Here is a 27507-nt window from a genome sequence, read left to right on the forward strand (position 1 = left end):
GGCAAGAGGAGACTGAAGAAAGAGGCAGATGACTCCAGATTTATTAAACAGGGGAACTCACTTATAGGGCTTATCTTGGGCGGCCAAAACGCAAGTAGATCGTTACCCACCTGCCAGGATCTTAAAAGTTTATGTGGAGACCTTAACAGGATTTAGTCACATATGCCATCCAGATGGTCTCAATAATACATAACTATCTCAACACTGTGTCTTTAAAAATGGCTCCCACTGACGGCCTGGTGGGCAGACTGTATATTCCAAGGATGGGTGAAAGGCTAAGGCGCCTTAGATTCCCTGGGTCCAGTTTGCCCATCACCCAGCTGTTACCTCTACCCAATGACCTCCAACATGCTGAGAATTCGGATTCTGACAGTCTCAAAGAAAATGTTACTGTTCTCACAAACTTTCAAACTTTATCGAATCCTCCCGCCCCGCCTCCCCGCCAGTCTCCCTACGCGTTGTCCTAGTTTACTGTTGTTTCGTGAACACACATGTTCCTAAGTAAAGAAAATTGCATATGGTGTGCCTTCTTTCTGTGAGGCCTCGTCTTTCTCCAGAAGGCTTGATCTTTTCATTTCTTATCACTCTCAATTTATACATCACATTTCTCTCAGAGATCCTCACTGTTTCAACTACATAAAAAGAGGATATCCCCTCCTGTTTTCTGTTATATTCTACTGTCATTTTCTTTTAGAGAGCTCACCATGATTAAGGGTTTTTGTTTGTTTGCTTAATTTTTATTATCTATACTTCTTCCCTACCTTGCTTCATGAGTGCGGTACCACACATGTTTTATTTGCTGTATTATAGATACTAACAGTATATTCAGTCCCTAGCTACTCAATACAGAGAAGGCAATGGCACCCCACTCCAGTACCCTTGCCTGGAAAATCCCATGGATGGAGGAGCCTGGTGGGTGGAGTCCACGGGGTTGCTAAGAGTCAGGCACGGCTGAGTGACTTCACTTTCACTTTTCACTTTCATGCATGGAGAAGGAAATGGCAACCCACTCCAGTGTTCTTGCCTGGAGAATCCCAGGGTCGGGGGAGCCTGGTGGGCTGCCGTCTATGGGGTCGCACAGAGTTGGACACGACTGAAGCGACTTAGCAGCAGCAGCAGCTACTCAATAAACATTTCTAGAGTGAATTAATGCCTTCATTTATTGATAATCTCCGAAGCACCAACCCTGATGCACTAGGCTAGTGATTAATCTTGAGATCAGACAATCTAATGGACTGTATGTACATTTGTTTTCCAGTTTACATCTAGCCCTAAGAGTTGTCTTTGCCTTCAGAGATCCTATTTAAATAAATTATCTGGAGTTTCTACTAATCATGACAGTTTGCAATCAACTGAATGTGGTAGGAGGAAATGGGGACGACAGAGGATGAGATGGTTGGATGGCATCACTGACTCAATGGACATGGATTTGGTTAGACTCCGGCAGTTGGTGATGGACAGGCAGACCTCGCATGCTGTGGTTCATGGGGTCGCAAAGAGTCAGACACAACAGAGTGACTGAACTGAACTGAACTGAATGTGGTATATGAGCTTGCTTCCAGGTGTAAAGAATCTGCCTGCCAATGAAGGACATGCAGAAGATGCAGTTTACATCCCTGGGTTGGGAAAGTCCCCTGGAGGAGGAAATGGCAACCCACTCCTGTATTCTTGCTTGGAAATCCCATGGACAGAGGAGCATGGAGGGCTACAGTCCATGGGGTAGCAAAGAATTGGACTCAGTGAGCAACTGAGCATGCACAAATGTGGTATACAGTAAGCTATAATACTGAAGAATATTATAAAATATAACTAATAGCATAGTATCCAAGGTCAATTATGAAGGTAGGAAAATATGTACAAGTACACTGAAAGAATTAAAACACTTGAAATTATAATACAGATCCATAAAACAGCTAATGAACACGCTATTAATAAGTTCATATTAATAGCAAGGAGCCTCTGCTGCTAGGAAAACATAGGCAGCGTCATGCATAGTAGAAAGCATGCTGATAATGAACAAGCTGCAATTGGTTAACTCACCTGGCAACCTGGGTATTTCAGGTTGAGATTTTTCTGCCCTTTGTCTATTGGTTTTGTTTTGTTTTGACTCAGGAGATCAAGGATGTTTTATGTACACTGGGGGACAAGAAGACATATCCAATAAGTGTTTTATTTGTCAAGAGATTAGAGACATGCCTAATAAAGGCATTCGAGTAGGAAGATATTCAGTTAATATTGCTAGTAGTGAAGCTTAAGCAGCTTAGTTAAATAACTCAAGTGCAAAATAACTGTTAGCCTGGCAAGTCACACATCTCTGAACTCTAAAGCATATGTCAGCCCCATGGAGTGAGGAATCAGAGAAATAATAAATGTGGTTAATAGACTGAGGAAACAATGCCCAAGAAAAAGTTCAGTTATCATAGTAGGAAACCATCTTGGAAAAGACTTTTAAACAATAACTCAGAAGTTAGGAATGGAAACATACTCTTTTTACATTGAATGTACGTTGTCAGTCAATATTATTACTCCTATTACATTACTATTGCAATAATACTGTACTAGAGTGGGCTTACCCAGTGGCTCAGTGATAAAGAGTCTGCTTGCAATGCAGGAGATGCAGGTTCAACCCCTGGGTCTGGAGATCCCCTGAAGGAGGAAATGGCAACCCACTGTAGTATTAGTGCCAGGATTATTCCATGGACAGAGGAGTCTGGTGGGCCACAGTCCAAGGCCACAAATAGTCAGACACTATTGAGCATGCCCACATGCACACACACACACGCACATTGTATCTATAATACTATAAATATATATATAATACTATAGATATAAATATAATGCTATAAAGATAATACATTTTAAAAGAGTACATGGTATCCTTGTTTGTGACTAAATGTGGAGCACTTACTATGTGATAATACAGAATAGTCATATTTTCCATATGTTTGCTTGAGTGAAATTTCCCATAGATAAGATGGCTATGGAAGGCTTTTGAAGAAGTGATATTTGTATTAGTTTCCTACTGCTGCTGTAAAACATAACCTCAAATTCAGTGGCTTAAACACAAATTGATGTTATAGTTCTGGAGATCAGAAGTCTAAAAATAGATCTGCAAGGGTGCATTCCTTTTGGAGGATCTATGAATGAATCTGCTTCCTTGCCCCTTTCCAGCTTCTAGACATTGCCTACCTTCCCTGTTTTGTGGTCCTTCTTCCATCTTAAGAACAAGTGGTGTACCATCTTTTCTCCTCTGTGACTTCTGCTTCCATTGTCTCTTATTTCCTCTCCGAATCACAACGATCTTATGATTACACTGGACCCACCTGGATATGCTGGGATAATCTCATCTCAAGAACCTGATGTTAGTTGAGTGTGGAAAGTCCTCTTGCCAGGTAAGGTAACATTCACAAATTCCAGGAATTAGGACATGGACTTTTTTGAGGGATTATTGTTCAGTCTAATATTTAAGCTGAATTCTGGAGGAAAATTAGTCAGAGACACAAAAGTTGGAAAAGGTTTTGTCTTAGTTTGGATTCCCTGGAAAGCACAGCCTCAGTCAAATACTCAAGGGCAGGTGGTTTATTTGGGAAGTAATACCAGGAAGTACAAGTGAGAATACAGAATGAAAACGGTGAAGAGAAACTAGCCAATAAAGGATGTGCTAGTGAAAAAAATTATCAACATGAGTTTAATCCTCTTGGGTACTCTTTTAGCAGCACATATCAGACTTGTGCCAATGGGATATGGAAAGCCTGGGAGTTGTTCCGGCCACTCTGGTCTCTCATCAGTTGATCCCTAGTATCCTGCTGAGAACAAGGGGTAAGCAAGCTCACAAAAATATCAAGAAATCCTTTAGGTAGAACAGTAGAGAAGCCAGAAGGAGAAAGGCATTGGTGCTTGATGTGGGAGCCAATCAGCTCTTCATGGGTACACTGGGAACTGAGGAGTTTGAACAGGCTTTTCAAAACAACAATAGTATCTGGTCCAGATAGAAACAATAAGACATTATAGGACACACTCAAAAGTCTTGGAATATACTGTACTATATAAAACTACACTGTTGAAACAATTAGAGAACTGAAAAGCATAATAATGCATTGCATACTTTGGTTCGCATATATTATTGCAAACAGTATTTTAAAAATGGAATTAGAGGAGAAATGAGTTTAGTCTAAAAAGTTGAGTTACAGACCTATAGACTGGCAAAAATAATTTGTGTAGACAGAAGAAAGATTTGTGAGGAGAGAGAAAATAATATAAACAAAATGTTTAAAAGTATGATTATCCATATTATGGCACATTTTGCAATAACTAAGAAGAATATATTGAGTGGAAAATAGTGTTTTAGTTTTAAGGTAGAAAAATATGCTAAGTAGCCTGCCAATAATAATTATTTGGTTCACTCATTTAATCACTCAAAAAGTTGTTATTAAATGTCTAATATGTGTTAGACGGGCTTCCCTGTGGTTCAGCAGTAAAGAAACCCCATGCAATGCAGAAGCCACAGGAGAAGCGTGTTCTATCCTTGGGCCAGGAAGATCCTCTGGAGGAGGGCATAGCAACCTACTCCAGTATTCTTTCCTGGAGAATCCCGTGGACAGAGGAGCCTGGTGGGCTACAGTCTGGGAGGTCGCAAAGAGTCAGACATGACTAACCTGACTTAGCATGCATGCACGCATGTGTTACATACTGTTTCTGACACTGGCTTGCTATCATTGAATGGAATGGTGAAAGGCCCTAACCTTCAAGCTGTTTCCATACTTGACATTTATGTAAAACTTTAAAATTTTCAAAAGAAAGTTTATCATTATATATAACATCTACAATACAGATAATATATTAAAGCATGACTCATGACATAATCAAAGCACACGTGTAATTTTCTATCCTACCATCCTTTTCAAATACATTTAGTATGGAATGTTTTTCCATTTAACTAGATAAAAATTTCTCAGATGCATTACTTATTCTGATAGACTTTTAAATATAAGCTTATAAGACTAGACTACAAAGACAGCATCATTTTTCTACTCAACATTTCCACATATTTAATTTGTAAAACCTCCTTACCCACAGAAATGACATTTAAGCTCAGAATTTTACCAGTGTACCATCTGAAGGCAGGGGTGGGCATCTTGTGTGCTCCATAAATAAAGACTGGCAGATCAAAATCCTTGTCATTAGCATTTATCTCTTTCTCATTTCCTTTCCTCTTCTCCCTTATGAGCTATGGTTTAGGTCCCTCTCAGCATCAACTCAGGAGGGGGTGGAGATGCTGGAAACTGCCTGACAAGCATCCCTGCCACAAGCATACACACAACAGAATAGCCAACCTCTCCTGAAAAGGAAATTGGGAGATGCATCTCCATGTCTGCCTCACCAATGCCATTGCTCAGCTCTGTTTCTCTAAATATTTTTGCCTCAGGAACAGCTCCCACAGAATTCTGGTATCCTCTTTTCCTAAGAGAAAATGCAGAAAGGGGGAAATGACAATCCTGTCTGCTGCAGTTATTCTTAAGGGTCATGATACATACATATCATCTTCCTAAGATTAAGATGTATTAAATCCGAACAAGAATCATATGTTCTCCATCTAGGAGCAAGATGAATTTGTTAAAATAGTTACTAGGACTTTGTTTTTAGTGATAGGTTATGATCAGATATTTTGATACTGATGATATTTGTTGATAGATCCACCAAGTATATTTTCACCCTTTCCAACTCAGTACATACAAACTTGAATCTAGTATTGAACTGTACATGAAAATATTGTTCAATCTTGCCAGAGCACTTGCATAAATTAATAAATATGGGGTATTTGTATAAAAAATAAATGCAGTCTGTGTCATATGTAATAATTGCATATTTCTGATTGTTCATTCTGTCCTGGTATTACATAGTCACAAATTTAACATTAAATAAAACAGTTCAACAACTGCTATGGTACTTTAAAGCAAATATGTTAGTATTCCCTGTGAAGACAAACACTATTTATTGTAGATGCCAAATCTTTTACTACTTTTCTGGCTAACTGTGGGAGGACTTGAAAAGAACATTTAAATGTGCTTCATGTGCAAACTAAGAATATAAAGCAAGTGGCAGTCCCTTGTCTAAAGCACCTCAAAGTGACCAAGAGATGCTGGAAGTGATAGGTCACCAGGTTTTAACTAGATATGCAGATAAGGAATGCCCAAAATAGGTTTGGGCTCCCAAGTAATTTCACTCAGTCTCAACATTTGTTTACTGACTAGGCAAAGAGCAAATATGTTTTTGCCATTTTGCCAGAGGAAAGAGACTGTTTTTCCTTCAGTTCAGTTCAGTCACTCAGCTGTGTCTAACTCTTTGTAACCCCATGAACCGCAGGACACCAGCCTCCCTGTCCATCACCAACTCCTGCAGTCTACCCAAACCCATGCCCATAGAGTCAGTGATGCCATCCAACCATCTCATCCACTGTCGTCCCCTTCTTCTCCTGCCCTCATTCTTTCCCAGCATCAAGGTCTTTTCAAATGAGTCAGCTCTTTGCGTCAGGCGGTCAAAGTATTAGAGTTTCAGCTTCAACACCAGTCCTTCCAATGAACACCTAAGACTGATCTCCTTTAGGATGGACTGGTTGGATCTCCTTGCAGTCCAAAGGACTCTCAAGAATCTTCTCCAATACCATAGTTCAAGAGCATCAATTCTCCAGTGCCCAGCTTTCTTTGTAGTCTAACTCTCACATCCATACATGACCACTGGAAAAACCATAGCCTTGACTAGATGGACCTTTGTTGGCAAAGTAATAGCTTTGCTTTTTAATATGCTATCCAGGTTGGTCATAACTTTCCTCCCAAGGAGTAAGCTTCTTTTCATTTCATGGCTGCAGTCACCATCGGCAGTGATTTTGGAGCCCCCAAAAATAAAGTCTGACACTGTTTCCACTGTCTCCCCATCTATTTGCCATTAAGTGATGGGAGAGGATGCCATGATCTTAGTTTTCTGAATGTTGAGCTTTAAGCCAACTTTTTCACTTTCCTCTGTCACTTTCATCAAGAGGGTTTTTAGTTCCTCTTCACTTTCTACTATAAGGGTGGTGTCATCTGCATATCTGAGGTTATTGATATTTCTCCCGGCAATCTTGATCCCAGCTTGTGCTTCTTCCAGCCCAGCGTTCTAGGTTGGTCATAACTTTCCTTCCAAGGAGCAAGCGTCTTTTAATTTCATGGCTGCAATCACCATCCGCAGTGATTTTGGAGCCTGGAAAAATAAAGTCAGCCACTGTTTCCCCATCTATTTGCCATGAAGTGATGGGAACAGATGCCATGATCTTAGTTTTCTGACTGTTGAGCTTTAAGCCAACTTTTTCACTTTCCTCTGTCACTTTCATCAAGAGGCTTTTTAGTTCCTCTTCACTTTCTACCATAAAGGTGGTGTCATCTGAGGTTATTGATATTCCCCCAGCAATCTTGATTACACCTTGTGCTTCCTCCAGTCCAGCGTTTCTCATGATGTACTCTGCATATATGTTAAATAAGCTGGTTGACAATATACAGCCCTGATGTACTCCTTTTCCTATTTAGAACCAGTCTGTTGTTACTCACCTAGAGCCAGACATCCTGGAATGTGAAGTCAAGAGGATCTTAAGAAGCATCACTATGAACAAAGCTAGTGGAGGTGATGGAATTCCAATTGAGCTATTTCAAATCCTGAAAGATAATTCTGTGATAGTGCTGCACTCAATATGCCAGCCGATTTGGAAAACTCAGCAGTGGCCATAGGAGTGGAAAATGTTAGTTTTCATTCCAATCCCAAAGAAAGGCAATGCCAAAGAATGCTCAAATCACCACGCAATTGCACTCGTCTCACTTGCTAGTAAAGTAATGCTTAAAATTCTCCAAGCCCCCTCAGCAATACATGAACCGTGAACTTCCAGATGTTCAAGCTGGTTTTAGAAAGGACAGAGGAGCCAGAGATCAAATTGCCAACATCTGCTGGATCATTGAAAAAGGAAGAGAGTTCGAGAAAAACATCTATTTCTGCTTTATTGACTACGCCAAAGCCTTTGACTGTGTGGATCACAACACACTGTGGAAAATTCTGAAAGAGTCCAGAAAAATAAAGTCAGCCAAAGTTTCTACTGTTTCCCCATCTATTTCCCATGAAGTGATGGGACCAGATGCCATGATCTTAGTTTTCTGAATGTTGAATATTAAGCCAACTTTTTCAGTCTCCTCTGTCACTTTCATCAACAGGCTCTTTAGTTCTTCACTTTCTGCCATAAGGGTGGTGCCATCTACATATCTGAGGTTATTGATATTTCTCCTGGCAATCTTGATTCTAGCTTGTGCTTCCTCCAGTCCAGCATTTCTCATGATACTCTGCATACAATTTAAATAAGCAGGTTGACAATATACAGCGTTGACATACCCCTTTCCCCATTTGGAACCAGTCTGTTGTTCCATGTCCATTTCTAACTATTGCTTCTTGACCTTCAGTTCTAAATTCTGAGAACAGAAAGGACACTCCTTCTCTTAAAAAAAAAAAAAAAGAATTATATATTCACTCTTAAAATATATTACTAGTGATTCTTCAATTTAAAAAAATGAAATCAAAAGAACTATTTGAAATTACATAAAATGTATATTTTAATTATGTTTAAACTGTATACTTTGACTCATTAATCACCACATTACATTAGACCAAAATAATTATTTTATATGAGTAAAAGTGATTTTATATTATAGATTAATATCACATAAAATGTTCAAACTACTGTCTAACATTGATGCATTCAATACAAGCAAATGTAAAGATTAGCAGTAAGATAGCTTTAAATGTAATGATGTTCTTATAGTAAGTAACCAAAGTCTGTGTTCAAGATAATAAGCCCAATGCAATTCAACTTTTATTTTAACTAGGCTTAATGATTGTCCAGAAAGAGATTCTCAAATTACAAAATTTATGTTTAATGTATATCAAGAGGACTATATTCTTATTTACAGCAAGGTTTTAATCATCTTGATTTTTATAATTACTGCAATAAAATACTCATAACACCTTCTCAAATTTGAATTATGAGTAATTGTTATTATGGTAAAATAAATTTTGCTTATCAGATTCTCTTCAATTTAATGACTTACTTCTAAATATTGGAGGAAAAACTGTTTCAATTTATTCTCTATTAGAAGAATATCAGCTGTTTCTAAAAGGAGCTGCCAGTTTTACTGTATTTACTATTGCAACAAGCCTAGATACTAAGCGTGTGTGATTTATTTTCAGCAGATGTGTAATTATTTCTAAAACAAGCAGATATATACTCTTACAAAATTAACTTTTTAAATTTGAAACTGTAAATCATGGTAGTTCTAAATCATAGTACATAAAAACCCTTAAAACTTCCACTTTTCATTCTTGATTTATAAATAAGATTTAGCATGTGTGACAAAGAGAATCTTGTGACAGAATTCACTTACTGGAATAAAGAGGTCCAACAGATAATGTGCTTGACCCTATTTTTTTTTTTCCTCCTTTACCCTCGGTACCAGAAAGGCTTAGTACATACGATGGCCACAACACCACTGTCCCTTTAGTGCCCAAAGCACTAAGAGGTTCCAAATTATGTTTTCATCTTGATTGTAACCACCTGACTCTTTGTTAGATCTCCAGAGTTATTCATTTTGCTGTTTTGCAGTATAATCACTGTACAAACACACAATACTTCCTACCAGTCTTGTCACTGGGGTGATATAAATTTACTTCTCTACTTTTGAGCTTCCAACAAGGTGACAGTCCTCAGTTAATGGAACTCTTGAAAATACCAAGGGGAGAACTGCGGCAGTATCACAAACTCATCTCAATATATGGAGGTAAGGATGCATTCTTAGCTTGGTGATAAAATAATTCTAATTTTCAAAATGAAAATTGAAAGAAATTAAATTTTCTTTCACTAAACATGACTGCTTTTAATAAAATAATTTTGTTACATGATTATATCAGTAAGTTCCTCTTTTTACTCTGCCTTATCATACATACATGCCCTCCACTATTGATATTACCATAAATCTTCTAGGAATATGGGAAAACAAATAAAATTCTTATTTTAAAACTAGCTAAACTTCAGATATGCTTATACTGACCTGAACAAAATTTCCTCTTCTGGCTTTATATTCTACCCCATGTGGAGTCCACAGACTCTCCTTTTAGGGGATGGTGATGACTTTCCTATTAATCAAGAGATGTCAGATCAGTCTCAGAAGCTCTTAGTTATAAGCAGACACAGGTTAAGACTGCAAGACTGAAGTATATACTTAGTTTTATCATCACTGTGTATCACTGTCTTTTCTGTAACATCTACTCAGGCAACCATTTTATGAGGTATATATATTCTGGAGAGCTGTTCTTTATTCTTCTGTGAGACCAGAGGAAGTTAACTCTTGAAGCATGATGCAATGAGACTTATTATATCTTACTGACCACTCTAACTCCAGTCAAAGTATAAGAAATATCACTAGACTCACATGTTCCCTTCTCAAAAGAGAATATGTACATATAAATGTTATATATACATATACATGTATATGTATCTTCTGTGTTTCTCATATAGTGAAAAATATCATGAAAAAAAGATTATTGAATTACAATCCTTGTATCTGGCTCTTCAAGCTCTTCATGTAAGGACTGAGATCTTTTCAACTGACACAATCTACATATGCTTGGCTCCTGGGCTATCAGTAGATGATAAAAGTCTGGAGATAATCCTCTTCCTACAGTGCTCAAACATAAGATCTCCAGAGTTTTATATCCTGCTCTATAGCTGGTCTCTGACTAAATGTCACAAAAGCAATCATGCAGCAGAAAAATAGGAAGCCACAGCAAATACATGTTGAAACTCAAATAATTATGATTTATAATGTGATAAAGACAACTAAAACAAGACTAGGGTGGATAGATCATGGAAATAAATAGTTGATTTTGTAGCCCCTGTAGAAAATTATCAAGAAGGAATCTGAGAATTGAGAACAGAGGTCAATAGAATAGCTACTAGACTCATTAACTAGTTTTTCCATATTATGCACTCCATACAAGTTAATTTTCAATGGGATAATTTTAAAATAATTACTGTCATACTATTTGTACATGATTCCTAATGGCTCTAGTAATATTGTTTTGCTTATGATTTATAAGCTAAAGTGCATGAGATATAACAATGACCCATCTGTATTTAAATACATTTTATTGATTAACTTATACTCTTACAAGTTTTTACTGAGTAATCTTTTTTAATATCTATAATATTGATTCTTTCTCCCAATCCCAGTTCTTCATAAAAACTTAAATACCAAAAAAAAAAAAAAAAAGTTTGGTTTCTAGTCTATATTTTAAAATTAAATCCAACTCTCCTAGATATGACTCCTTAAATAGAAACAAAATAACTTTCTCAGTTTGAAACATATAATCTAAAGTTCAAAGTCTAAGGCTTTTTTCCTTCTCATTCTTCTGTCTGAGTTGGCATTATAAGATCAGGCAGATGTGTCTGGTCTTTGGAAAGTCAACAACTTTACAAACTTACATCCTCTGACCTAACACAAGGTAGTATCTAGTTCTTATCTCTCCTCACCTCACCACTCAACCAAGCACTGAAATAATCTTATCCTCATCTTATCATCAAATTTTGCCTTCCATTCTGTATCTCTAAGCAGCACAAGTTTGCACCATTGTCAAATATACCAGCTGTATCACCCAGTTACTTGTGGGTGTTCTCAATGGTAGTGCCTGGAGATATAGTCACTATCTCATACCTAGGACCTCCTTAGGGAAATACCAGAAACCCAGTAGGACTTCCTTAGTGAGAGGAGTTGCCACTCACTCAAAATGACATGCCACACAGCCATACTTCCTCCATTAATCCCAAACCATAGTGATGTGAGGAAGGCCTGGGAGGTTGCCTTTGTCAGAATTCCAGAAAGGAAATAGTATAAGTCTACTCAGTCCCCAATTCCCCGAACTTTCTGGAGAGTTATTTAATACTTCGGAGGTTCTTAATCCCAGGATTGGAGTAGGAATTGTAAGCCAACTGCACAACGATCTTCATCAAGATCTTTTCCACTTCCCTTCCAACTCTTTCTGGGTCTCAAAGCTATAGAGGATCTTTATATAGTTATGTGCTTGTCTTTCTGGATTTTTCTGTTTGTCTATCTTTATCAGTGTGTGTTTGAGGGAATAATAGAAAATGAAAAGTAAAACTGCCAGATTCTGCTTCCTCACATATATTTATTTATAAACTACAATATATATGGGATTACAAACAGATTTATTTATTTATTTACTTTAAAAGCAAAAGAAAAGTTTTCATTTCCTTCATTTCCCCATGACAGTTAGACTCTGACATATTTCAATGGGTGACTTAAATCTCTTCTGCAAAGCTGGAAAATAATTGTAGCCCGTGTTTTGGAAAAAAAACTATAATCCCTTTAATACACACCCAGCATTATCTTTATTGTGTCCACCAAACATACACAGCAAGGTGAATGAATGTGTTATGGTATAATGCTTTCTGGGATACAAAGCATGACCAGTACTTATCTTTTCACTTAACTTTCTGTTTGTCTGTATTTTCAGACTCCAAATATAGTAATTAGTCTATATGTTTGTGTTTGTGTATAGAGTTACTTTGCAGTTGCTTTAATAAGCACATTCACATACACACACCATGGACTAGAGAAAAGACACCTAAATCTTGCGTAAAACTGACATCCTTTGAGATTTTAAATCATAGGAATTCAGTTAAATTTGTAGCAAAATGGATGTTTGGCATTATGTTGAGTGAAATAAATCAGACAGAGAAAGCAAATACTGTTTGATGTCACTTATATGTGGAATCTAAAAAATACAAAAAATTAGTGTTTATAACAAAAAAGCAGGCTCAATAATACAGATTAAAATTAAGGAATTTTAAGTCATAGGACTTTTAAATCATAGGAATTAAGTATTTTCAGAAGAATTAATATACAAGAAGGCAAAAATTATTATGATTTAATTGATGATTCATTATAGCAATATACTTCATGTTTTATACATATTCTACAGTGTTGCACTCTTTATTTGATCACTTCAATATAAAGTCACTACCAGACCTGAGTGATTTACTGCCCTGATCAAACCCTTCCACGTGTGTGCATGATGCATTGCTCTTGCATGCACACTAGAGACCTCGTAATTATTTGAAGCCAGCTTTCTGGTGATTATACACCTCAGATTCATACCTGGAACAATTTTAAAATATCACTACAAATGCATATTTTGGTTTCCTCAGTTTAATCTGCTGTTTTTCAGAGGTAATTTTAATAGTAAAAGCTGTTGGCCACCAGGGAAAGGTATAGATACATGAATGAACTTTAGCATCAGTTGAAAATATTCACATCACACAAAGACTTCTTGGTTTTCTACTTCATTTAGAGCAGTGATTTTAAAAAAAGTGAAAGTGTTAGTCTCTTAGTCATGTCTGACTCTTTGTGACCCCATGGACTGTAGCCCACCAGGCTCCTCTGCCCATGGAATTCTATAGCAAGGCTATGGAAGTGGGTAGCCAATTCCTTCTGCAGGAGATCTTTCTGATCCAGGACTTGAACCTGGGTCTCTTTCATTGCAGGTAGATTCTTTAGAGCAGTGATAACTTAGCACAATTATTTTTTTTAATGAAGAAAACTACCTGTATAATTATTAGGGCTTTTTATGTTCTGTTTGTTTGAGAAGAAACATTATTACATTTAAAAAATTCTAATAAAAAATAAAAAAAAATAAATTCTAATATTAAATGTCACATTTACTACAACAAAAGTATGTATATAATCTAAGAATAAAGGATTTATCTGTAAACTAAATATATAACTTTTTAAAATATATACCACATTTCATTTTTTTATTTTTATAGAATTTTTAAAGATCACACTTCATTTACAATTATTACAGAATATTAGCTATATCCCCTGTGTTGTATAATACCACCTTATGGACTATTTTACACCCAGCAGTTTGTACCTCCCATTGCCTCACAACTATATTGCTCCTCTCCCCTCAGCAGGTAATCACTCATTTATTCTCTATATCCATTGAATCTGTTTCTTTTTTGTTATAGCCACCAGTTGGTTGTATTTTTTAGATTCCACGTATAAGTGACATCAAACAGTATTTGTTTCTCTGTCTGACTTATTTCAATAAGCATAATGTCAATCATCCATTTTGCTGCAAATTTAACAAACTGAAGAGTAAAAACCATATAATCATCTCAGTAGATGCAGAAAAATCTTTTGATAAATTTCGCATTCATTTATGATAAAAACAAACAAACAAACAAACAAAAAAACAAAACCTCTCCAGCAAGCAGCATAGAGGGAACATATTTCAAAATAATAAAAAGGATATATACAACAAGCCCACGGCTAACATCATACTCAGTGGTGAAAGGTTGAAAGCATTTCCTCTTAGGTCAGGAATAAGACAATGATGTCTACTCTCTCCACTTTTATTCAACATAGTTTTGGAATCAAGGTGCAGCACTCAGAAGAAAAAAAGCACATAGAAAGAATCCAAATTGGAAAGGAATTCAAATCCAAAGAGTCAACGTCTCAATGCTTGCAGATGACAGGATACTATACACAGAAAGCCTAAAGACACCACAAAAAATCCACTAGGGCCCGTCAATAAACACGGTAAAGTCACAGGGTACAAGATCATATATAGCAATCTGTCACATTTCTATGCATTAACAATAAACTATCAGAAAGATAAATCAAGGAAACAATCTCATTTACCATTGCATAAAATAGAACAAAATACCTAGGAATAAATCTACCTATGCCAACAAAGGTCCGTCTAGTCAAGGCTATGGTTTTTCCAGTGGTCATGTATGGATGTGAGAGTAGGACTATAAAGAAGGCTGAGCACTGAAGAATTGATGCTTTTGAACTATGGTGTTGGAGAAGACTCTTGGGAGTCCCTTGGACTGCAAGGAGATCCAACCAGTCCATCCTAAAGATCAGTCCTGGGTGTTCATTGGAAGGACTGATGCTGAAGCTGAAACTCCAATACTTTGGCCACCTCATGTGAAGAGTTGACTCATTGGAAAAGACTCTAATGCTGGGAGGGATTGGGGGCAGGAAGAGAAGGGGATGACAGAGGATGAGATGGCTGGATGGCATCACCGACTTGATGGGCATGAGTTTGAGTAAACTCCGGGAGTTGTTGACGGACAGGGAAGCCTGGCGTGCTGCGATTCACTGGGTTGCAAAGAGTCGGGCACGACTGAGTGACTGAACTGAACTGAAGAAGGCAAAAGACCTGTACTCCAAAAACTACAAGACACTGAAGAAAGAAATGCATGCTTTAATAATAGTATCATAAAAATCTACTATTATGTGATGTTTTTCTCATTTGTGGGAGACAGCTAGTATAAGCTTATCTAAAAGACATCATTTTGTGTTAAATCATAAATAGGACACCCGAGTTTTAAATGTTTTACTAGAGAGAGAAACAAATACAATTTTAAAAGCCTATAAATATGAATAACAAAACAAAGATGGCAGTAATTAGACTAATAGAATTTCAGTATGTTGTCAGCTATTTTAAAAACAAGTTAATTTTAGCATATTAATTATATGCTAATATATTACTAAATATAATAATATTTATTATAATATACAATCATATATAATTATAATATTAATATATTAATTATAATATATTGATTATAATATATCAATTATTATAATTATTAATTATATTATAACTATTATAATTATATTATAATATAATTATAATTATATATCAATATAATATATGATATTATATATTATATTAATATAATAATAAATTATATATTTAATATATTAATTATGTTAAATTTAACATGTTAAATATATATGTGTAAGTACATAATAGTATTCTACTCTCCATCCAAATTAATACTTAATTGTACAGAAGTGTCTCCTTTTAACTATAAGTGACTCACTAAGATTTAGTATAAGTATAGTAACCATAAACAAATAATTTATAGAAAGAATAGATATGAATTTATGTAACCCTCCATGCTAGTAAAATTATGCTCAAAATCCTTCAAGCTAGGCTTCAGCAGTGCATGTACTGAGAACTTACAGATGAACAAGCTGGGTTTTGAAATGGCAGAGGAACCAGAGACCAGATTGCTACATTCTCTGGATCATAGAGAAGCAAGAAAATTCCAGAAAAAACATCTACTTCTGCTTCATTGAATACAAGAAAGCCTTTGACTGTTGATCACAACAAACTGTGAAAAATTCTTAAAGAGATGGGAAGAAAAGAACACCTTACCTCTCTCCTGAGAAACCTGTATGCAGCTCAAGAAGCAACAGTTAGAACTGGACATGGAACAACTTGCTGTTCAAAATTGTGAAAAGAGTACATCAAGGCTGTATATTGTACCCTTCTTATTTAACTTATGTGCAGAGTACATCATGTGAAATGCTAGGCTGGATGATGACAAGCTAGAATCAAGATTTCTGGGAAAAATATCAACAACCTCAGATATGCAGATAATGCCCCTCTAATAGCAGAAAGTAAAGAGGAACTAAATAGTCTCATGATGACGTTGAAAGATGATAGTGAAAAAGCTGGCTTTAAACTCAACAGTCAAAAAACAAAGATCATGGCATCTGGTCCCATCACTTCATGGCAAATAGAGAGGGGAACAATGAAAACAGTGAGAGACTTTATTTTCTTGGGCTCCAAAATCACTGCAGATGGTGACTACAACCATGAATTTAGAAGACGCCTGGTTTTAGAAGGAAAGCTATGACAAACTTAGACAGCATATTAAAAAGCAAAGATATCACTTTGCTGACAAAGGTCCATCTAGTCAAAGCTATGGTTTTTCCAGTGGTCGTGTATGGATGTGAGAGTTGGATCATAAAGAAAGCTGAGTCCAGAAGAATCGATGCTTTTGAATTGTGATGGTAGAGAAGATTCTCCTGGACAACAAGGAGATCAAACCAATCAGCCTAAAGGAAATCAACCGTGAATATTCGGTGGAAGGACTGATGCTGAAGCTGAAGCTGCCATACTTCGGCCACCTGATGCAAAGAGCTGACTCATTAGAAAAGCCCCTTATGCTGGGAAAGACTGAAGGCAAATGGAGAAGAGGAAGGCAAGGATGAGATGGTTAGATAACATCACCAAATCAAAGGACATGAACTTGAGCAAACTCCTGGAGACAGTGGAGGAGGGGAAAGCCTGGAGTGCTGCAGTGCATGGGGTTGCAAAGAGTTGAACACAACTTAGCAACTGAATAACAACAATATCACTGAATCACTCTGCTGAACACCTAGAACCAACACAGTGTTGTCAATCAATTATACTCCAATATGAAATAAAAATTTTTAATAATGAAAAGAATTGGAACATAAGAAAGACAAGACTATAGAAACACTATAGTAGCTAATATAAAGGGAAAAAAACAAAAAATAAATGCACTTTTAAGATTTATAATCCATGTGATACTCATGTATCATCTAGATATGTTCAACAAATCAATATAGATTCATAGATAATAACTTTATTTATCAGGAATCTAAAATATTATCTATAGCTACAGATGCTATTATGTCTTATCTGTTTTAGCTAATGAAGTTAGAGCCTTTATTAGAATGGATCAGTAAGCTTTCATTGTCTGTTAATGTAAGAGATAATTCAGTTTTGTATGTTGACAGAGGAAGCTGTAGTAGGGTGTTACTGTTTACATTTATGAGCAAGGGCATTTTAAATGGTCCACTTAGGCAGCTCTCTAGTCAAGTACTGCTGACACATTAGAATCTCAACTGGTATTATCTGAACTTTGAGAACTGTTAACAAGTAATAGTTAACAGTACATCTCAGCAACATACGGAAGATCGTCAGGTAATCTAAGTTGAAAATTTGAAATAAAAACACTGAAAGAAAACATTAAAATGAAAACAGGACAAAAAAATGTTACAAATGAATTAGTGCAAAATAATAGTAAACACTTTTTTGTCCCCCTTAATGACTACTTTTGAAAACTTTACGTATAATCTGTTTCTTATATTACACTTTGGCTTATTAACCACATTTACAGAGTCATGCTGGTAGTAAGTGGCAATACCAGGACTTCCACTTAAGAAGCTTAGTGTTAAAGATTGTGCTTTAAACTATGATATTAAATTGCATCCTTAGATCATGTTTCTAAGATTATATGTGATATATTCATGTAGGTAATCAGTTCAATATATGTTAAATAGAATTAGTGCAAGTTTCTGTTTTTTAAAGTGAAAGTCACTCAGTCATGTCTGACTCTTTGCAACCCCATGGACTATACAGGCCACGGAACTCTCCAGGCCAGAATACTGGAGTGGGTAGCTATTACCTTTTCCAGCAGATCTTCCCAACTCAGGGATCAAACACAAGTTTCCCACATTGCAGGCAGATTCTTTACCAGCTGAGCCATCAGGGAAGCCCAAGAATACTGGAGTGGGTAGCCTATCCCTTCTCTAGCAGATCTTCCTGACCCAGGAATTAAATCAGGGTCTTCTGCATTGCAGGCAGATTCTTTACCAGCTGAGCTACCAAGGAAACCTGGTGGTTTTTTTAAGCTCTGAGGGAATAAAAAATAAAAAAATAACTGTTAATTATTATGTTGGCAGTTATTATGTAGCAATGGAAACTGAAGCAATGCAAAAATCAGATTGTCTCAGTTATATATTTTACATGTTGAGTTGTTTTAACTAAGTAACTTAAAGGATAACCTCAAGGATATTTCATTAGATAAAAGATTTGGTAACTTATTCCAATCTAAATAAACATAATTTACTCTGTAGGTGTTGTTATCAGTCAATGCATATATTATGAGTGATCTATAATTTTAATGTATTTTATGAGAAATAACCTTTTGAGAATATTCTATGTGTATGACTACTAAATTCTGAGCACACTAAAGTGTGCAAATTGATAAGGGTAATGAAGAATAAGTGTCAGTAGGAATTTTCATAATTCCTAAGAATGCCTGATTATATGAGTGTCTGAAAAGGTAGACAGTTGTTTACTTATAAAGTTTAAAGCTATAGGGCCATGAAGCTTGAGTGTTATAATTTACATTATTATAACATTCATGTATCAAATGGAGTAGGGAATGGCAACCCACTACAGTATTCTTGCCTGGAAAATCCCATGGACAGAGGAGCCTGGCAGACTACAGTCCACTGGGGTCAGAAAGAGAAGGATACAACTGAGCAACTGAGCATACATAATGTATCAAAAGGCCAAAGATATAGTCTGATGTATCTTTGAAAGTTTATGAATTTCAAGATCACTTAATACAGAAGAATTACACACTGCTAAATTGAGAAACTTTATTCTGCAATAAAGAAAATAGAGCCCCAAGTCTCCCTCTCAGTAATCTCCACCCAGAATAATATACTTCCTCTTTAACATACCCTTATTATTGATCCTAATTTTATTCATTTTGTTACACCTAACTCCACATTCAACAGGAAGATCTGTGACCAGCAACATAACATCTTGTAAGAATTCTAGCCAAAAGAGAAAAGAAGAGGATGGGGCTAAGAGATCGCTGGATTTCATTTTTTGCCACACCACATGCACCAGGAATCAAACCCATGCCCGCTGCAGGGGAAGCACAGTCTTAGCCACTGGACCATCAGGGAAGTCCTGGGTTTTATTCTTAGTCATAAGTAATTTCTTTCTGTCTTGTTCATAGCTTTTCTTCCAAGGAGCAAGTGTCTTTTAATTTCATGGCTGCAGTCACCATCTGCAGTGACTTTGGAGCCCAAGAAAATAAAGTCCAAATAAAGACCAACCTACATAGCATATTAAAAAGCAGAGACATTACTTTACTGACAAAGGTTTGTCTAGTCAAAGCTATGGTTTTTTCAAGTAGTCATGTATGGATGTGAGAGTTGGACTACAAAGAAAGCTGAGCACCGAAGAATTGATGCTTTTGAACTGTGGTGTTGGAGAAGACTCTTGAGAGTCCCTTGGACTGCAAGGAGATCCAACCAGTCCATCCTAAAGGAGATCAGTCCTGAATATTCGTTGGAAGGACTGATGCTGAAGCTGAAGCTCTAATACTTTGGCCACCTGATGCAAAGAGCCAACTCATTGGAAAAGACCCTGGTGCTGGGAGATGTTGAAGGCAGGAGGAGAACGGGATGACAGAGGATGTGATGGTTGGATGGTAGCACTGACCCAATGGATAGGAGTTGGTGATGGACAGGGAAGCCTGGCGTGCTGCAGTCCATGAGGTTGTAAAGAGTTCGACATGACTGAGCAACTGAACTGAACCAAACTCATTTTCTTTCTACTCTTTCAAACCAACCTAATATCTCTTTAACAACAACAACAATAACAGAAACATCATACATAAACCCAAACAAATATTCATGCCATGGATATATCTTCTAAGAAAATTTTAAATGAAAATTAGAATGTGTTACATACAATCTTTAAACTGTTTGGTTATTAGAGTTAGATTGGTTTGGGAAGATCCCCTGGAGAAGGGAAAGGCTACCCACTCCAGTATTCTCACCTGGAGAATGCCATGGACAGATGAACCTGGAGGGCTACAGTTCTTGGGGTCGCACAGAGTCAGACATGACTGGGTAACTAACACTTTCACTACTTTTTCATTCACTGATATCTAACCATTGACAAATGTCTGATTCAGAACATTAACATTGTTTTACCTCTGCCAAAGTTGGAGCTATAATATCTCAGAGAACTGCCGCTCTGCTGATGTCACCATCTACGTGATCTGATAAGCACCAAAGGCTAGTTAGCTAGTATCAAGAAATGGAAAGCCCCAGAAAAACAGATTGTGAGTCATAGTATCTTTCTTTTAAGAAATAGAATGGGTCAAGAATGGTTTCCTTACTCCATCAGCAAGGTTGCAAAGTGTAGATACTGGCATTCATGGTAAACAATGGGTGGCAATGCCTTGTTAGCAATTATAAAGCATTTCAAAGAGGCAAAGTGGCGGGCTTCCCTGGTTTCCTGGTGGTCCTGGGAGTTCACCTGGGACACCAGCTTGATCCCCATTCATGGAAGATCCCACATGCCTCGAGGCTCGTAAACTCTGTGCCACAACTACTGAGCCTTTAGGCAGCAACTACTGAAACCTGCAAACCCACAGGGCCTGTGCTCGGTAACAAGAGAAGCCACTACAATAAGAAGTCTGTCCTCCACAACTAGAGAGTGGTCCCCAACCTCTGCAAATAGAGAAGACCCACATGCAGCCATGGAGACCCAGAGCAGGCAAAAATAAATAAATATTTTTAAAAAATGAAAAGTGACAAAACTACTAATTAATTTTAACCTTTATCTGGAATATTTATTTGTGAATAATTAATGAGAAAATTAGAAACACTCTGATAAATTTATCTGCATTCATTGAATTAGAAAATTAGCAAAGCACTAAAAGATAATTCAAGGGAAAACATATAAAATAAATGTGTAAGTAGGCCATTTCTTCCTGCATGCATGTTTTGTACTACACAGAAAATAAAGGACGGTATTTTGTTTTTACCTAAAGGCGTTTTCATGCAGTGACTTTGAATTAATCATTATTTGTGGTAAAAATATTTTTTCACTATATACATGCAGCTAATTCTTGGAGAATTCCCATGGGCTCAAATTATTTTAGGCTAACAAAAAAAGATCAAGTTCAGTTATGTGAATTTTTGTAGAGATTGAAGGTTTGGGGACTGATTTACCCAAAATAACCTCTTTATCATGTGATCATTTGTGAAGTTCTAGTATTTCAAATTTGAAAAAAGTTTATAACTGAATATTCCTTTTTAAATTCTAATGACTTCCTGTTAGATCTCCTCTGGTTTTCTACCAACAGCATAGTCTATTAGAATATAAACTCATTTATTGCTGGAAAGCTGATAAAAAGGGCAATTTTTATCCTTTTACCATAAGGATAAAACATAAGGATAATTCTGGAATGAAGTCAAGGATAGATGTTAAGGAGAGTAGATCTAAGTTTTAGGAAGGAAAACAATTGTGTCTTAGTAGAGTAGAAAACTGTAAGAGCGGTAAGGACATATTTTTGCTTAATAAACATTTTTGTCCAAAATTTTCTCTGCTCAAAAAAACAGAAGCAATGAAGTTTGAAATTTCTGTGACAAAGGGCTCTAAAAAATGTGGGAAAATGGAAGCTTATGATTTCAGTCAGAAAACTTTTAACTCTGGTTTAGTAAAGATGAGGGTGAGAAGTCAAATGGTCAAAATGCATAAAATATTTTCCACTGTGGAAGAGCACAGGCTTCTTTGCTAAATAATAGCATAGTGAGATCAAGAGGAGTGGTTTGAAGAAAGAATAAAGTAACTTCAAGACAAAAGAAAATGTTGCTTCATAAAATGTGTAGGAATAACAAATTCACAGCAAATGTGGACAGGGAGGAAATTTCTTCATACATAAAAGAATTGAAATAAAACTATGACTATTAGAGCAATAATCTTTTTACTGCTATAATATGTAACAAACTTAAACCTCAAGGTTGCTCCCAGGGAGGCTAACTAAGCTCTGTTATTCTGCTGCTTAGGAGAATTCTAAGTAATACTGTTGCCAAAAACCAGTCTTCCGTTCATCAGGGCCAAATAGAAATGCAGAAACAGAGTTCTGGCAGAGGAGAAAAGAGCAGATTTCTTACACAGGCTAATGCCCTCAAGAATGCCGCCATTTTCTGGGAAACAGGATGGGATCTTATGGTCTCAGGGTGAAAAATAGGACTGTAGATAAGGACTGGGGTTGATGTTGCCTAGCATTCTTCTTTCCTCTTAAAAACAGTGAGATCACTAGGGCTGGAGGTAGTTCCAAAAAAGGTTCTGGTGGTCCTCTAGGTTATCCTTCTGTGACCTTATTCCTGGGAGGAAGAACGCTCACAAAGGAAAGGAGTGATAGCAAGTGTTGTCTTAGAGAAGTAAACATCAGGTGTGCATAGTACAACTTTAACTAGAGGGCAATCATTTTCAGAGTGCAATTAATCAAGAGAAGGCGTAAACATCACCTACAGGAGACTGGTTGAAAGGGCAGAAAGAATAAGGGCTGAGTATGCAGGAGATGATGGTTTGATCCCTAGGTCAGGAAGATCCCCTGGAGTAGGAAATGGCAACCCACTCCAGTATTCTTGCCTGGAAAATTCCATGGACAGAGGAGCCTGGCGGGCTATAGGCAGGGGGTCGTAGGGAGTCGGACACAACTGAACACTCACACCACCACCACCAAGGGCTGACATGATGGGGGTGACTCAGCTAGTTTCTGCTGCAGCAATACTATTTGCAGCTTCAAGAATTGTTTGGTTTAGACTCAATTGTTATTACCCTGTGATTTAGCCAGGTGAGGCAATGCTAAATTGTATTTATCAGTTTACAAATATAAGGATTAAAAAAGAATGGATTTAAAGTCCAAACATTCGTGAACTCAGCATAGAATGTTAGAAGCAGAGGCAACCAAGGCCTGAAGGAATAATAAACAAAATTAAACACTGCCTTAAAACAGTGGGTGATAGACTTGTAAACTGACTAGATCCATGTACTACTTCCTTATTGATACTGTAACAAATTAAATTACTACAAATATAGTGAATCAAAATGTCACAAAGTATTCTCTTACTGTTTTGGAGAGCAGAGTACTAAGTTGATTTCATTGGGGGTAAAATCCAGGTATCAACAAAGCTAGTTTCTTCTGGAAGGTCTAATGAGAGAATCTATTTTTTTTTTTTTTTTTTAAGCTTCTAGTCACTGTCTGTATTCCTTGGTTGGTAGCCCTGTCTTCCACCTCAAAGTAGATTAACCCAATCTCTGTTTCTGACAGTGCATTCTTTCACGTCTGACTCTGGATCCTCTTTCATTGCTTCTAAATGGACCCATGTGATGACATCATTAATAGACTCTCTCCCTATTTCAAAATTCTTGCCTTAATCATATTTGCAAAGTCCTTTTCATTCTATGTTAAATAATACTCATAGGTTCAAGAGACTATGATGTGGACATATTTTGTGACCCGTTTTCAGTTGCCTTTACATCCCAATATATAGACCAAGCATATATGCACTAGTAACATTTAATAACTTGTTGCAATTTTTTTCAGAATTTAGTGATATTACATACTAGGCCACTGCAATGAACCTGACTTTTTGAGGAAAAATGCATACATATTTTCAAAATTTCAAGGTTAGAAAATAGCATTAATCATGAAATTCGGAAAGATAAATATACATTTAGGGAAGAAAATACAGTGACCTAGCATACTTCTAGGGTTAGCAGTACTTTTTTAATATTATTCAACCCCGGAAAAGGAGGGGGAGCTTTTATTTATGTCTTTTTATTTTCTCAGTGAATTTCAAGTTTAAGTGGTTAGGAGTTAGCAGGATAAATTCAGGCACCACAAGTGAAAATAAGCAGGTTTTTCTCTATTATTTGCTAATGAATTCCTAAGAACTCTTCAAGAGCAAACTAAAGAGAAACCCACAGGGAAAACACTTCAGAGAATTCATCTGGGATATCAACAGAATAGCTGATGAGGTCAAATTCTGGTTCATGAGGAGGACACAGAAAGGATACTACTAATTCTGATAGCTACTGTGTTTTTTTCAGATACTTTAATAGAGGTATTAAAGCTTGAATTCATTATTGCACAGTTCTTTAGAAAAATACTGTATTCATAATTTAATAGTATAAGATTAGCAAGTTCCCAAAAGAAGGAAGCATGAAAATAAAATAAATTCAGCATCAAAATTTTTCAGTGGTGACTATGATATTCAACTCAACATTCAGAAAACTAAGATCATGGCATCCGGTCCCATCACTTCATGGCAAAAAATGGGGAAACGGTGGAAACAGTGACAGACTTTCTATTGGGGGCCTCCAAAATCACTGCAAATGGTGACTATAGCCATGAAATTAAATGACACCTGCTCCTTGAAGGAAAAGTTATGACCAACCTGGACAGCTTATTAAAAAGCAGAAACATTACTTTGCCAATAAAGGTTCATCTAGTCAAGGCTATGGTTTTTCCAGTAGTCATGTATGGATGTGAGAGTTGGACTCTAAAGAAAGCTGAATACTGAATAATTGATGCTTTTGAACTGTGGTGTTGGAGAAGACTCTGGAGAGTCCCTTGGACTACAAGGAGATCCAGCCAGTCCATCCTAAAGGAAATCAGTCCTCAATATTCATTGGAAGAACTGATGTTGAAGCTGAAACTGATACTTTGACCACCTGATGAGAAGAACTGGCTCATTAGAAAAGACCCTGATGCTAGGAAAGATTGAAGGCGGAAGAAGGGTCAACAGAGAGAGATGGTTGGATGGCATCACCAACTCAATGGACATGAGTTTGAATAAACTCCGCGAGTTGGTGATGAACAGGGAAGCCTGGCGTGCTGCAGTCCATGGGGTCGCAGAGTAGGACACGACTGAGCAACTGAACTGAGCTGATATTCATTATCAGTTGATACTATAGAGTGACATAACAATAATAAGAACAACAAAAACAAGGCCTCATAAGATGACAGCACATAATAAATTGTCTAGTTATGTGGGACAGTTTTCTAGGCTAGTCTTGGCTGTGATTGTTCACATGTCTGGCTGTCCGTGGGTCTAAGCTGACTCTGACTGGGACGGCTGGAGCAAACTGACTTTGACATTTTCTACCTTACTCTCCAGCAGACAAGCCTGAGTATGTTCTCAAGGTGATTGCAGAGACACAAAAGAACAAGCAGGAATATGCGAGTACTCTCCCAAGTCTTTTCTGGCATTGAGTCTGCTATTGTTACAGCAAACCTTAAGATTAAACTTGGAGTCAGAGTGACAGAACATGAAACAAAGTTATGAAACACTAATTAGGTTAACACAGGATATCTCAAACCCAAAAAATTTTGATTAAATAAATTAGAATATTTGTTTTAATCAATTCATACCAGTAGGAATTTTTACGAAGAAAACATTCAAGAAGATGTTTTATAAGAACAAGCAAAAGGACAGTCTTTTACTGCTATATAATCTATGTAGAATTTCATATTTATTTTACTATTAATATACTCATGATACATAAGATGGTAAAATCAACTTTTCCTCCATATGAATTTAGCAAAGTATTACCAACATCCTGAATCTAATGACATAGTTGCAAACTTAAAAATGCCTTAATAATGTGCGTCAATACTATAACATCATTTGTGTATTGAGGACATTAACAATCCTGATAAATAAAAGATTTTTTGCTTGCCCTTTCATTTGAAAACAAATAAAATATTCATTATTCATTTAATTAAATATTGGAGTTTTGTTGATTATTTTTGTTTTGCAAATGGTTAAAGTTGTTGTGGTTTGTGTATTTAAATAAAACTTTTCCCATGGTTTTCAGAACTGCTCTTGATGTAAATTTCAGTTTTTTTCTGAGATATTGCATTTCTATGTGTTTCTTATTTCTTTCTGAAAAACTTTAGTATTCTCTATGATTTCTCAGAATGAGTAATATGGACCATGCATTGTACTTATCCCATCACAGGCAGTATATATAGGCAGCATCTCGTAGAACAGAAATACTTGATAGCTTCTGCTTTCTACCCATATTCTTTCATTCACCAAATATATACTTAATGTGAGCTTGTTCTAGATTCTGGATATACAGTAAAGAACAGAAAAAAGTCCCTGCTCTTGTGGAGTTGATGTTATGGATTTCTTTCAATCTGCAGCCCTAATTATTTTGTCAGTCTTTGTTTTTATTTTAGTCCCAAAAGAATTTTCTATGTGTGTTTAGACGTGTGTGCCTATGAAAATGAGTGTACATGTGTGTGTTGTGTAATGTTTATCTCTCTCTTTTCAAAATCTGGCCTTAATTCAAAATATATGTCTTTGAACTGAGTTTAATTAACTAAAATTATTTGATATGTATTTTAATTATTTTTCAGATACTACATACTGTTATGTTTGGAAAACTGCAGAAAATAGTTATTTCAACTTCATGAATATGTGTGCATTTGTATTTATTGCATTCTCTCTTAAATGTTATATGAGTCAGAATTGCTTTGGTAGGTATGAAAAAGCAAAACAATTTCACTTTTTTTGTGTGAAAAGACTCATTTTGAAATTAATATATTAAAATATTATGTATTTTCCTTAGGTGAGGTGTCTAGTTTGAAAATTTCTAGTCAGAATGGTCTAGCTTGGTAGCATCACTGCATTCTAAGCTTACTTCCCTCCATTTAAAATTGCTTTATTTCATGAAATTATTTGTAAAATATTAACAGGAATTTGGTAGCAATGGGTGTACTGTACTCGTCATCACACTACACAACTTACCATCTTTTTCAAAGAGGTGAATAAAAATATGTCAATGTTGCAAAGAAACACTTGTATCTGAGAAAATCTGCACATTTTTTAGTAGAATTGACAGTAGTCACTGCTTCATACATTGATAAATGACATCAAAGTCCTCTTATGGTCCCTTTTACTTCCTATG

Source organism: Cervus canadensis, chromosome 27 (assembly GCF_019320065.1).
Source record: "Cervus canadensis isolate Bull #8, Minnesota chromosome 27, ASM1932006v1, whole genome shotgun sequence".
Classification (NCBI taxonomy): domain Eukaryota; kingdom Metazoa; phylum Chordata; class Mammalia; order Artiodactyla; family Cervidae; genus Cervus; species Cervus canadensis.